This window comes from Montipora foliosa, chromosome 3 (assembly GCF_036669935.1).
Source record: "Montipora foliosa isolate CH-2021 chromosome 3, ASM3666993v2, whole genome shotgun sequence".
NCBI lineage: Eukaryota > Metazoa > Cnidaria > Anthozoa > Scleractinia > Acroporidae > Montipora > Montipora foliosa.
In genome coordinates, this window is record NC_090871.1 from 42,782,442 (window position 1) to 42,797,252 (window position 14,811).

Here is a 14,811-nt window from a genome sequence, read left to right on the forward strand (position 1 = left end):
AATTTACCTCAAAATCGATAGCTTGAAAAAATCAGAATAAATCATTGTTAGAATAGGACTACCTTGGCGTTTGGTTTGAGGAACCTACTGTAGAAAAAATTAAGGTGCAAAAAAAGAACACTTTTTAATTCAAAACTACAATCCCAAGAAGCATCAAAATGATGTTTATGTCATTGTCATAGCAATAAATAATGGCAAAACCAGTAACGTTTTATAATAAAAAAAAAACTGACACCTGAAAGTAATGGAACAAACTTTAAACACATCCATATACCATGTACTCGAACTCGAAAACGCAGAAACAAGCCAAGAAGCCAAGAAAATCACAATGACCTTCGATAAGAACTTCTTGTGTTGACCCGAACGCCAGACTTTTTAAGGACTTGGGCTCAACTGTAGAAACGCATCCCATGAGATGCGGCAATCACAGTCCAACGTTTTCTAGAAACAAAAGCTTCCGCGACCGTTTTGGCGCGCGTCTAACATGAAACGTACAGAAACCGGAAGTTACCGTTTCGCATGCCTGGTCAGTGGTCTCTCCCACGTTCTCAAACTAATCGTCCTCTACTAGTCAAGAAATACTTAACAATAGAAATGATGTGGTGAAGACAAGTTAACAGCAAAACAGTTGACTTCCGGTTGCCATCATCGCGCGCCTAAGCTCTCTATATTTCCTCCGACTAAAATGTGCAATAAAAACTTTGCTTTGCGATTGTTTGCGATCATATAAAACCTTCTTGCAATCTTTTGAGATCTGCAATCCGCGATCATTTGCGATCTTATGGAAACCAAGATTAGGCTGTGCTTCCATAACAAAAGTGTCAGCTTCATTTTTAATCAAAAAAATTTCTCACCTGGGTAACAACGCCAAAGGATCACAGATTTGAATTTTTAACTTACGTTTTAAGATCTAAAACAGATTTTAGCCCTAAAGCCTTGAAAATGTAATCATTTACCATTTTTAACTCAACGACGCGATCATGTCGGCTTAGCGGTAAACCTTTCATGTTGGAATCAATGAGACTGATTGCCGTGCAGCGTGACCCAACACCGGTTTCCGGTGTTTCGAAGTTACTGAGCCATTCATTACGATAACAAGTATACTTACTTGAACGACAAGAGATGATTTAGGCCTCTTTCTCTTTTTTGCGCGTCCATTACCACTTCTAGACTCATCAGCGTCTTCCAGATCGGTGTGTGATAAAGTCTTCACTTTGTCGTCAAGGGCATTTACTTTGTCTGTCAGCTTTTCGATCCGCTCGTTTGAACTTTTCACGGACTGTAGAAGTTCCTCTACGGTTCTTTGGCAGGCTGCAAGACCAGCGATTACTTGTTGCATTGTTTCCCGGTTCTCTCGTGAGGACAATGGAGTAGAGTCGCTAGACCGGTTAGCAGAACTTGACGAAGATCGATTCAATCTGTTGTTAATAGAACTTGCTCTCGAACTCAAACTGCTCGAACAAGTCGGAGTTGAAGGCGCTGAATAAAAATTGCTAGCTCTACCGCAGTTTAACGAGCTGAAAGTTTGAGACATGTTTGCGAAATCAAACAAGACTACGATAGGAGCACGCTTAACTGAAAAATACGGTTTCGTGATAAATCCGTAATACCATTGATTTCCCGCCACAAGCCCATCATTCAAAGCTGCCGCTTCAGCTATGTAGCCAGGCCTCCCTACCTCTGTTTATTCCAACTTTTCTTCTCGATGTCATCTACAGTGTAACTTAGAAAAGTGATTAATGGCTCCTACATGTAACAAGTCTCCCGCGAATGATAAAAGTGCACATAGTTCGACAACGAAAAAGCGATTGTGCGAACATTGTGATCGTTTAGTCTCAATCCGGACTTACAATGCACACAAACGAAGGAAGACAACAGTGATAACAGGTAAAGCGCATGTCTTATATTAATCAACAAAGTGTTGTTTGTGTTTGATCTGCTCTCCCATCTATAAAAGCTGCGGCTGTATTTAACCAGATTTAACATTAAGCTTATTTTTCGCTTATAGATACACCCAATGTATTGCAAAGGCAAGATATCGATTTCCATTCTGATTCAAGTGACCTGGAATTTCACTATTCAAGTGATGAATACCCTGAATCCCCTGCAAAATTTGCTGGGCTTTCCACTGAAAATCCAGAAGACCTTGGTAAGCTTTTCATCAGCATATATAAGCTTGAGTTTTCTGCTTTCTAAGTATACATGAATTATCATGCAGGTAGACAATGAAAGTAATTAGAATTACCATGTAGAGAGTATATTTGGTACTGCAGCTGAGGGTTTTCACTAGTCAGACTGATGGAAAAAGATTAAAATTATTTATATTCACCTTTTCGATTGCATGTATTGGTTTCATTCATTAATTTTGCCTGATACATTGTATAAACCTGGTAAACAAAAACATACAAGAAAGTTACTGTTTCTGGAAAGCAAAGGAAAGGAACTTTAGGTGTCTAGTTGTTTTAGTGCTGGAGCACTAATTGAGGATACCATAAACTGACATTAAAATTTTGTTCCTTTTTTTTTTGGGGGGGGGGAGAGGGGAAACGAGAGTACCCGGAGAAAACCTCTTGGTGCAGAGTAGAGAACCAACAAACTAAACGCATGACTCTAGGAATGGAACCAGGGCCACATTGGTGGGAGACGAGTGCTCTCACCACTGCGCCATCCCTGCACCCCCAAACTGAAAAGTCTTGGAAGTGCCACTGCTACTTGTTGAAATTATAAAAACTGAAAGCAGTGAAACAATTTGATGGACTTAAAGTCGCAATCAATTGCAGAATCGATTTTATTCTTTGAATGATTTAATCAATTGAGGATCAGGCGTTCAATAATCAATGACCATCGAAATCACAAAAAATAACAAATTAAATTATTCACCAATTATCAACATCATTGTATTCTTTGATATGGGTGAGCATTGATTGTCATCTGAGTTTCATTGATTGTCAAAGCTTTAATATCTGAATAAAATTATTATCTGCGGTGTATGTATAAGTGCTTATAATAATTTTTTGCTAGTAATAACGGAAGGTTGAGTGCATGTGAGATGGCGACTCCGGAATCAAAACATTTGGTCCCTCTTGTTCACTCAAAATTATTTGACTAGAATATGAGAATTTATGTCCTATTTATTAATTTTTATGTTAGATGTGTCAGTGGATGATTGTAATTCTGCTGCCGAGTCAACAGACAGTGTGGAAGACTTTTATGTAAGTCAACCTTACATTTACTTATTTCTTTATTGATTGATTTTAAAGAAGGATGTTTCATATATTGATGGTTCTTGCACAGCTGCAATAGTTGATACATCCAAAGTCAATTTTGCCCTTTTGATTTTTAGCTCTGGTTACAGTTTGGCTTTAAGTATAGCTTTAATTTACTATGTAAATTATTGTGATTGGCTGCTGATGTTTGACTTGAGTGCATTTCCTTTTAACTCATCAAGTCAATGCAAAACCAGTCACAAAATTTGTATGTGGAGAATATATGTACAGTGTATGCCCTTGTATGTATTATGGAAGCTACAGTATGAATTGAGAATGATTCGAACTTACCTCAATAGAAGTATAGCTGGTTTGGATAAAAACATAGTGTACAGTGTAGAAGAAAAAAATGGTGTCTAACGTGACTGAAGTCACGCTCATAATAATTATTTTTGTCAAGATCCGTTGCTATTTGAATGTGGATGAAAAAATAAAACAAGGGTAAAATTTGTCAACCAAAATTAGTCTGGCAACCTAAAATTGTTTGGTTAGTCACCATTTGGTTTCTTTTAAGGAAGAAAATTAATTTCAGACCCTGGCCCAAGTTAAATATTAATTAAGGACAGCAAAATATTTGGGTCATAAATTATGCATTTTTTAGTTTCTAGTTTAGTTATTGAACATCTTTTATTGAACATTTGTCCCAGGAAGAAACTGATGATGAGGCAGAATTGCAGTTTGAAAACCTGATGACGTCATCTGATGAGGATAATGCTGCTAATGAGAATGAGTCTGTGCTATCCAAGAAATCATCTTTATTGAGCACTTCACTCATCAAACTTGTAATTATTTTCATTATGACTTGGAAAATCATGCATAACTTACCAGATGCTGCAGTGAGCACTTTGTTTTGTTTTTTGAAAAGGCTGCTGGAACTTTTCTCAAGGTTGCTTCATTGTAGTAAACTCAAACTAATATCAGACCTGCTGCCTAAGTCACTGTATATGGTAAGGAACTTTTTAGGAGTAAATAGGGATGACTTTGAAAAGTTCATTGTTTGTCCAAAGTGCAGTTCATGTTACAAACCTGAGGAATGTGTACGTACTCTGGTAAATGGAAGAAAGAAGGGTGAGCGTTGCAGTTTTGTAGAGTTTCCACGCCATCCACAAAGAGCTCAGAGAAAACCATGTGGAGCATCTCTATTTAAAACTACACGTTCAAAACATGGAGAGCTGACTTTAAAAGCAAAGAGGGTTTTCTGCTACCGTTCAGTGAAGAAAACCCTTCAAGAATTCCTTAAACGGCCTGGATTTGCTGATAAATGTGAGCAGTATAAAAAGCACCCTCGGGATATCAACCTTCTTGGAGATGTGTATGATGGAAGGGTCTGGAAAAATTTCAAGAATGGAAAAGGAGAGCCTTTCTTTGATGCCCCTAACACTTTCGGATGTATGTTGAATCTTGATTGGTTTCAGCCATACAAGGATTCTGTATACAGTGTTGGGGTGATTTATTTAAGTTTTCTGAACTTGCCACCACAGGAAAGAAATAAAGAAGAAAACATTGCAGTTGTAGGGATTATTCCTGGCCCACAGGAACCAAGCAGAGATGTGAATCCATTTTTGGACCCTCTGGTGAATGAGCTATTGGACTTCTGGGATGGCGTTTGGTTGGATTGCCCCTCAACTGGACCCAAATTTTGTCAGCTAGCTGTACTTTGTGTCAGCTGTGACATTCCTGCATCTCGCAAACTTTGTGGTTTCTTAGGATTCTCTGCAAGAAAAGGTTGCAACAAGTGTACCAAGGAGTTTCATAGAAGATCATTTTGAGAGAAACAAGATTTCTCAGGATTCGATCGAGATAGCTGGAATTTGCGTACTAACACTGAGCATAGAGAGCATGTATGGAGGGTACGAAACACAGTAACATCAAAGAAAGGACGTGACACAAAGGAGAGTGCCTATGGTGTGCGATTCTCATCCTTGATTTACCTTCCATATTTTGATTTTATTTCTTTTGTTGTCATTGATCCTATGCACAACTTGATGCTGGGCACAACAAGAAAAATGCTTAAGGTGTGGAAAGAGTTAAACTTGCTGGATGAAAAAGACTTTAAAGTGCTTCAAAAGCGAGTAAACAAGCTCAAAGTTCCTTCTAGTATTGGAAGAATTCCATCAAAGATTGCATCCAGCTTTAAAGGCTTTACTGCTGACCAGTTTAAGAACTGGGCATTGGTATTTTCAACCTTTGCTCTAAAGGACGTTTTACCAGACAGACATCTCCAATGCTGGAAATTATTTGTGAAGGCTTGTCACATACTGTGTTCAACAGTTATCAACACTTCTGAAGTAAAACTTGCAGATGAGCTCCTCGTCAAGTTTTGCAGAACTGTTGAAGACTTGTATGGTACATCTGTTGTGACGCCAAACATGCATCTTCATTGCCATTTATGTGAATGCATTCTTGACTTTGGTCCTGTCTATGGCTTCTGGTGTTTTTCGTTTGAACGTTACAATGGCATTTTGGGTGCTATGCATGTGAACAACCACCAGATTGAAGTGCAACTTATGAGAAAATTTATTGAGCGGCAGCAAGTGAGGAACATGTCTTGGCCAATCGAGTTTGTTGGATTTAAAGAGATGTTAGTGTCTGTAGACAGCGGCTCATTGGCAATGACAAAGAAGAAGGCAATGACACCAGATGAGTACAGAAAGAGTATCCAGCTTAAAGCTAGTACTGGAACAGACCTTTTTCATTTGTCTTTCCTTGACAACCATTTCATTCGAGTGTCGTCTCCAGTCAAGGAAATTTACATGAGTGATAATGAAGTTGAATCCTTGACAAAAATGTACACTTTTCTGCATAAAGAAGATTGTATTGTTTATGTTCCCAAATTGTGTTGCCAGTTCTCTCAGCTGCAGCTGTACGATCAGAAACTTGACTCCCGGTATTCACGAAGTGAACGATCTGCTTGTATAATGGCTCGATGGTATGGTTCCAGTGGATTAGACACAACTTCAGAAGATCTAAGGCCAGGTGGGTTTCTCTGATAAGTGAAGGTATTATACTGCTCTCTAGTCTTGCATGCTTTGTACAATAAAAGTATGATTGAAAACCTATCAAAGAAGGTTTCTGAATTATTTCTTTTATTCTTGAACCTTTATCATATCAAAGTGCATGTTCTTTTTGTTTGTTTTGATTTTACGTTTACTTTTATATTGTCTAGTTTACTTTCTTTTGAACCTTTGGATTGGGAATATTGTTACAGTGTAGTTTACTTTTGATTAAAGGTGAAGAAATGCACGAACAGTGTCATTATAATATATTCTAAATAGGTTTTATTTTTCACTGTTGAAGTAACAAAGTCATAAACTTGCAGGTTTGTGACCATTATTGACAGTACTATCATATCAGTAAATTTAAGTCATATTAATTGTGAAAAAATACAGTTTTGAAAGTCCAGGTAGACAGGCTCATTTCTCTTTTTTAGAACTGTTATAAATACATGTAATTCATTGGCACAAAAGTGATTTGTAAGGGAAACCAAACTAGAAAATGATACAGTGTAGCCTATTAGTTCTTATCAAAATAATGTACCTACCATACCAATATTTTTTCTTTCTTTTGCAGGGATTATACAATACTTCTTCAAACACACTGTGACTGTCCAGTCCTCTAATGGTGCAACTTTGGACCTCCCATACACCTTTGCTTGTGTTCACTGGTATAAAGTTCATCCACATGCAAGGTTTTATTTTGGTTTACCAATTCAAGTGTGTCTGCCCTCATTTGAAGCTGAATCAGTGGCAGCTTTCATTCCTGTCTCAAGAATTGATAGTGTTTGTGTTGTAGGTGAGTTAAATTATAACTTAAGAACTCCTAATGGTAAAGAAAACATTGCTGTAGTAGTTCCTCTTAATGTTAAGTCACACTTGTGAAGGATTTGGTTAGTAATGCCTTTGTATTTTCTTCATTAAATCCCAAGGGTTTTCAAAGAAATCTTGGTTGCACTCATGCAATTTGAAGACTTTCACAAATGCCATATACGTGGGTTTTATTTTCATTACTTGTGAAATACTAGAGCTCAACAGAAAGTAATCCACAAATAATTCTTTAGATATACTGTAATTATATGTATCACTCATTTGCAAAAACTAAAGGTGAAAGTATAAAATAAGAAAAAATTGTCTTAACATCCAAATAGGCTTTACAATTATTGCATGTTTTTGTTAATGTTTTTAGTAGGCTGCTGGGCATCCTAAAATGGTTCTCATTATACCTTATTATTTTTATTATCTTTCCCCTTCCCCTTCTCCTTGCCCATAACCTTAGCTGTGAAGTACTCCACTGGATTTTAAATTGTCAGTGACAATAGATACCCAATGATTGCCAGATTTTTTTCTGGTTTTTAGTTAGCTTTTTTTTGCTAATGTTGTTCATACTGTAGAAATATTTTGCTTCATAAGACTTATTTAGCAGAGCATCTCTGACTGTTCTGTTATACAATACTGCATTAACCATTGCATAACACTAGATTTCTTTGTTATCAAGAACCGGTTATTGCAAGATATATATTAAGCCCGGCATACCCAACCAATGATAATAAGTCATCGATTACTACACTATAAAATCGATATAATCGATAATCATCAATCGATTTATATAAATTTGTCTTATTAATGGCTGAAAATCGATAGTCACAATTGAAGATCTCTTAATTGCTATTGATATCTATTGATCAATTGTAATTGGCAGCCAATTATTTATGATCGATAAAAATCGACGAAAGTCCATAGTCAAGTCACTTTAATCTTCCTCTTAATATTGATTTTCATTGATTGGGCAGGCTGGGATTAAGAAAGAAAATGGTTTATGGTTATAAGCGGCTATTTCCGCCTTAATTGTTACCTGGTAAATATACAAATGGGGTAGTCATGGTGACACAACTGAACCCACAATACAGCAAACCCCTGCATATAAGAACCTCCTAGGCTTACAAAAGAACCTTTTTATCCCAAAAAATGAAAAAGGTTTTTATGTTAGAAAATGACCATGAAATTTCATGCGACCGGAACAATGACTTTGATTTGTCATGTCAATTTTGAGAATTGTGGCCTCTATAGGCCACTTCAGAAAATACAATAATACTCTTTGTTTGACCCCCAAATTTTGAATAAGCATTGTTTTTGTTTTCTCTTGGGACCATTGTAAGTCCCAAGAGAAAGTGGAAACAATGCTTATGCAAAATTTGGGGGGACAAACAAAGAATATTATGGTATTTTCCGAAGTGGTCTATTGACCTAGTCAGCTAACTCAATGTTGTACCCAATTCAGACCCCTTGGGAATGGAACTTTTTTGTTCCAGGTATTTCCATATCCTTAAAATATGAATGCTACATTATAATGCAAGGAGATGCTTCCGTGAAGCATACACTGGGTTGCCTGTGGTACGTTAAAGAAAATTAGAATTGTGTGGTATTGAACTACAGCATTCCAGTCTCTGAAGAATAACAAATAAAAGAGAAGCGAGAAACATTGGCTTCTGGGCTGACATGTTGATAATTTTCAAGTTCCCTCACAACTTCTTTTCACCACAAGTTTAAGCGTGCCCTCTGAGCATCTGACAGCTTTGCAATACCAAAGTTCACTGAAGTTAACGCTGTTCGACGGGATTAGTATCTGGATGGGAGACCAAAACAATATACCCCTAATAAAACAGAAGCATCGGACCGAAAATACTATTAACGCTAACAAATGCAAAGTCAGCAAGGTACAGATTTTGTTGGCTTGCTTTATGCAAAACAAGAACATCATTCTAAGAGCTTATTCTACGCAAAAAGTAGGTTCTGAAGGTAATTTTGAGAGTGGAAATCAAGGTTACGCGGCAGACGGCAAATACAAACTCACGATTTAATTCAGTTAACACACCAGAAAGACGCTAACCTCATTTTGACAAGAAAATGCTTTACTATTGCATAAAAGCTATCCAGTTAAGCTCGCATGTCATAAATCATAATGAATTCATAAAGGCCACATTTTCCAGGGAACAATTTTTTGAAACAAACAACATATTTGCTATTAGAGGCAAAAACCCCTTCTATTTCATTACGTGCGGGAAGAGAAGAAACTCAGTCGTGTCAAATATGCGCAATATTGCAACAAACTAAATTTCAGGGTCAAACCGTTTACATGGAGAACCTTTTCATTGAATAATGAAGCACAAAATACACGACAAGCTTTCTTTCAAATAATTCTTGGCTGTCACATTTCCAATTATTTTTTTTACCTGAAGACTGTGACGAGTTGATCACAGATCCACGTAAGGTGTTCGATTCGTTCTCTGTCTTTGTTGAACCCATAAGTTATCAGAGAATTTTCCATTTCGGTTTCAGTGTTCTACATAACAGCACACTTGGTAAAACATTATTTTAGAAATACAGCTCACTTTGATTTCGGCTCGACGGGCGATAGATTGTTGTCGAAGTCCATTACTCGTCGCTTTTGAGATTCCTGGTGTTGGTTTTTCACCACCTGTCTAGTTTATCCAACTGACTTTCCATTATTGAGCTCCATAAGGGTATATTTTGTTTAAAGATCCACTAAAACGCCATTCGCGTTACATAACTTTCGACGCCATTGCAGGTTAAGTTAATCATTCTACTGTGTCCACCAGAGAAATCTACGCATTTCCACTTCCCTCTCTATCCTAAGAAAATACGAGCAGAAGGTTCTATGCAAAAAGACACCACTTAGCAGGGGAGTGACAGGGAAGACTTTTATCGACACGGAAAAAGAAAAAAAAACACCCAACAAATGCCACTCACTTCCCGACTGGGATTGCCGTACTGGCAACCCAGTAAATAGCATACACAAACAATCTTAACCCGGGTAGATTTGTCTTGGGTACAAGGTTGAGTTAGGCCCCGTTGAGACGCCGTACTTCACATGAGTCGAATCGAATTCGAATTTAGACCGAACCAAATTAATTAATTGCGGTTGAAATGATTCGGACGCCGAACTTAATTTCGCCAAAATTAATTCACAGAAGCATACTATGACTGAAGAAAATTGCAAAGTTGTAATAATTTCTGCATTTGAGTCAGCTCATGTGAAGTACGGGGTCTGGATCAAAGCCGCTCCACGACCGTAATTCACGGCTAAGCCAGGCGGGGTAAAACTGCTTAGCCGATCCGAATTAGACCGGCCGTTCTAAATTGATTCAGACTCCTTACTTCACATGAACTTAATTCAATGAATTCGATTCGGCTCATGTGAAGTACGGGGTCTGAGCCGGACCTTAGCCGATTTGGTCCATTGTTTGATTGCAAATAGTCCTTCAGGCTTCGCAAGCCCATACATTGTAGATGTTACCGTTTTATATTATGATTTCATGTCTACAACATTGTGGACATACATTTAAAGAACGAAATAAGCTGTAGTTTTGCTTTGTGGTTATTACTCTAAGTATGCGGAACTTTTGATAGAGTAGATATCTTTTGTGGAAACAAGAACCAATTTAAGAACTTAGATAGCCTAAAACAACTGTAAATGCCATTTTTATAACAATCTATTTAGGCTAACTTGGAAAAATATAGTTTGTTATATGCAGGTGTTTACTGTATCTCAAAAGTTTCAAAAAGGATTCCACTTTTCCATGAAAGTAGCACTTCATATTGTCGTTTTCCAATTACAAGTCAGCTTACAGTGATAAAGGCCGAATAATCCCGGAATACGAAAAAACACGGCAACAACGATGGCTTTCTTGTATTCTATTCTTTTTACTGTCGTGGACCGTTTATTTTTCTTACTGAAGAATCATTAAAAAAAGGATTAGGAAAACCTCTTTTCAATGCGCTTGCGTTGCATGTTTACAAAGGTTTACCGGAGCTTGGGTACAGTAACAGCACGAGCAGTCAGACTTCACGAGATTTGTTCAAACCAATTTACTCACCGAACACAATCAGACTCAATCCGTTGGGTTCGGTTGTCGAGCTAATGGTTCTCAAACTAATGGATTGAGTTCGATTGGTTCGGAAATCGAACTCTCTCAGTGTTCGATTTCGCTCGATTGCCGAACTCAATCGAACTCAATCCACTGATTGATTTCGATTGAGTTCGATTTCCGACTGTTCGATTTACTATGCCGGGCACAAATGACCGAACTGACCAGCTAAACAAACCGCCTCAATTGACATAACTAATTGACTGAATTTTTGTTTTTGTTTTTATCTGGAAATAGCCTTTCAATACTTTCGGTCAAAGGCAATAACGACAGATTGTATATGACATCCGAAATGCTGTGTGCGCTATATAATCGGCAAATGGGTCGCAATTTGATGAATTCGCAAGAGGTTGTTCGATATTTATTACAATGGAAATGTCTGGGTTTTAAAAGAGCGAAACCACAACAGTCTAACAATATGTTAGTCTATCCCTTTCAAATCAAACTTTAACTGGCAGAATTTCACTTTCCTGTTAAATGCATATCAAATGCAAATGGTAGCAAAGGTGTGCAATAAAGTAAGTAATTGAGTAGGTCTACTGTTTGGCGGTCTCCTGGGGCCATGCCTCCAGTGGCATGAGGCTATTCAGTCAAACTTTCAACAAACAAAGCATTTTTAGCAAGCCCAGGGTTGTGAGCGAATGTTATATTATGAGCCAATGCGTGTTTATTATCGTCATCAACCAGCCAGAGTTAATTTCGCTTTTGTTTCGCTTTTCTTTCGCCTCCGATTATCGCTTGAAGTAACAGGCTAAAAAAGCAAATGGTCTCGCAATATTTGTGGCAGAAACTCGGCATCTCCTAGGTAGGTCGTCGTCACGCATCGTAGCCGATTTCTTATTAACGTAGAAGAAAAATAACATTAGAATAACAATAACTCGCTAAGCATGCGCTGTTGCTTTCGGATTACCAGCGGTAACCACAATGATGGAAAACCACTAGTCGGTGTAAATAAATAGATCTTATAAGATAATCTCCCAATAAGATCGGTAAGAGGCCTCTTCTGAGGGTTCCAAGGTTTGCATCAAATACGCGGCAGCGTTAAATGGGTTTGGGCCCGGTGCTATTCCTCCCATGCAACTGATCCTAGGAGCATTCCTCTCTCAAGCTTTGCGAAATTGGTGAGTTGCGCCACCACGTAGGTCGGTGAGATGTCAGGAATGTACCGGTTTTTTTTTTTTTTTTTTGTGATGACAAATTATCATTTAAGTATATATTTAACTGCCACAGATGACTAACCTGGGTCAAATGGCCCAACTGATAAATAACTTGGTTTGCGGATGTGGATTATGCCTAGGGAGTCTTTATACGTAGCGTACGGAATAATATCATTCAGTATACGACGTCCTTATACTAAGTGTACGGAATAACTATACTTGTAATATACGATGTCCTTATACTTTATGTAAGTAATAAGAAGATGAAGTATATGATGTCTTTATACTTAATATGCGGAAAAGCTACACTTAAGTGTGGAATACGATGTCCTTGTACTGTCCTTATATATTCTTTGCATACCTAACAACTATATGGTGTATACGACCTCCTTATACTAAGTGTACGGAAAAAAACTACCCCTAGTATACGGTATATCCTTATGCTTAGTGTACGAAATACTTAGTGTATAAGATGTTCTTATACTTTGTATACGGTAATGTATAATCAGCAGTATACACTTGAGTCATGCCGACGTTGTCAGCAATTTTGCAGAAACTATTGTGTTAGGTAACTTTGAGGGGTTAGGAGTATCGTATTCTTTAAAAAGATCAAGTTAAACTTTTCATTCAAAGTATTTTGATCTGATTGTATAAGTAACCTTACACATTGTGTACTGGTAAGTATAATTTGCAGTACACATGTGTGTAAGCTATAACAGTATACTGATACTTATACAGTCCTTATACATATTAATCCTTCTACATCAGTATATCTCTCCGTATACGTGATGTATAAGGCTTTATTATACCCCCGTATATTGGACATTTCATGCAGTGTATCCCTCTGCCTCAAAAGATCAGCACACAGACCAAAAGACGAAGCAATACATAAGTTTCTGGGCTGTCTGCTCCATCGCACAGAATTGGCGGGCTCAAGTTCCCTCGAGGCGAGAACTTTGACTTCATTGGGAAAAACCTGAAGTACGGCATTTCTTACAAAGTCAACTGGTCTCGTTCCTCCACACAGCTCTTTCGTTTGGACATACCAATTCTTGTGAACATCAAGGGATGCGCTTGTGACCCGTGCAAAGTGCAAACAACTGAATTCCGATGGCACCGGCGAAGAATGTTCTTCATCCATACCGGTGGTGTGAATGGACACGAAATATAATGCATTGTGTTTTTGAAACTTAAATTTCCCGCCAGAGGAAAATATTACCTCTTTAGAGAGTGTTGATGTGTATTATGGCACCGTACAAGTTAATTTGTACAAAAGATCAACAATCAGCCTTACGTCACCTTGCGCGTGCTAACTGTGGGCAAAGGTCATTTGAAATATTATAACTTGCCAATTTCATTGACTGATTTCCCCTCAAAAATAGCAAGGACGTTTCTTCCTGAAAGTTTATCGCGAAAGTACAGTCATATAAAGAATATACGATCTGCACTTTCCCTTAGTGAAAGTGCCAGTATGATCAGATATTTCTCCGATCATTTGGAAAGATCTAAAACTTGGTTTGACTCGCAAACCGCATTTGACGTTGTGACATAGAATTAGAAATGCCATTCAGTTCAATCATAGTTCAGGATTACTGTGGATTTTGTTATTAAAGCATCAAGATGGCTCCCCACACTCTGTGTGTATTCACGAGCGTATTTTTTAAAATCCCGTGCAGCTGGCCATCTGGTGTGCTCTGTTTACTCTAGAAACTAATTGATTTACTGATGCCTTTTAATAGCATATTGAAAGAAATAAGATGGCATGTTGTCCCTAAGTTTAACTTATTACGGATCATCATCATCCCTCCGGTGGTGAATTTTTTTTTTCCATGAAGTTCCTTATGTAGCGTTTATGTTTGTGACGCTAGCCGCAGTGCCGAAGTGAACGAAAGTAGGTTTCGCGCGGTTCACTTCGAATAGAGTAAATTGAGTAGAATGGCTGGTGCCACAGCACTGCCGCAGTGCCTTAGTCGACTTAAAGTTAAATTGAGCTGAGTAGACTGGCTAGTGCCGCAGTGCCGCAGTGCTTGTCTCATGGATTAAAGAATGAGGTATATCCAACAACACGACTGTGGCACTGCAGCAGCAGTGTTTTTAGGTCCATTTCTTGTGGGTGGGTATTCTGCTTTTGACATTAAGTCTGTAATAGGTAGTATCTGCGGATTTCGCAGTGATTTTCTGCTCAATATCTTAATATAAGTGATTTCAGTTAAAGCTTACCTGCACGTGCGAGCGAAAGCCTAGCCTATGTATCCAGAGAAGAATCCGACACTTTATAACGTCTTAAGTGTGCCTTGGTGTCCTTATCACATTTTGCTATTGTTACGCATTGAACGTTTCCTGGATTATCAAAACTTGCGCCACAAATTCCCCAAACAAACTCAGAATAACCCCACGTACTTTGTCCTATCACGGCACAACTCACGAAGGTCACAAAGCATTCGAC

The 14,811-nt window shown here is 38.0% G+C and overlaps 2 pseudogenes; one reads left to right on the forward strand and one right to left on the reverse strand.

The window, feature by feature from the left end:
- Positions 1-13,506, reverse strand: part of LOC137995892 (uncharacterized) — a 52,383-nt pseudogene extending 38,877 nt beyond the window's left edge.
- LOC137997457 (uncharacterized) lies at positions 1,726-8,290 on the forward strand (annotated as a pseudogene).
- Positions 13,507-14,811: the final 1,305 nt, after the last annotated feature.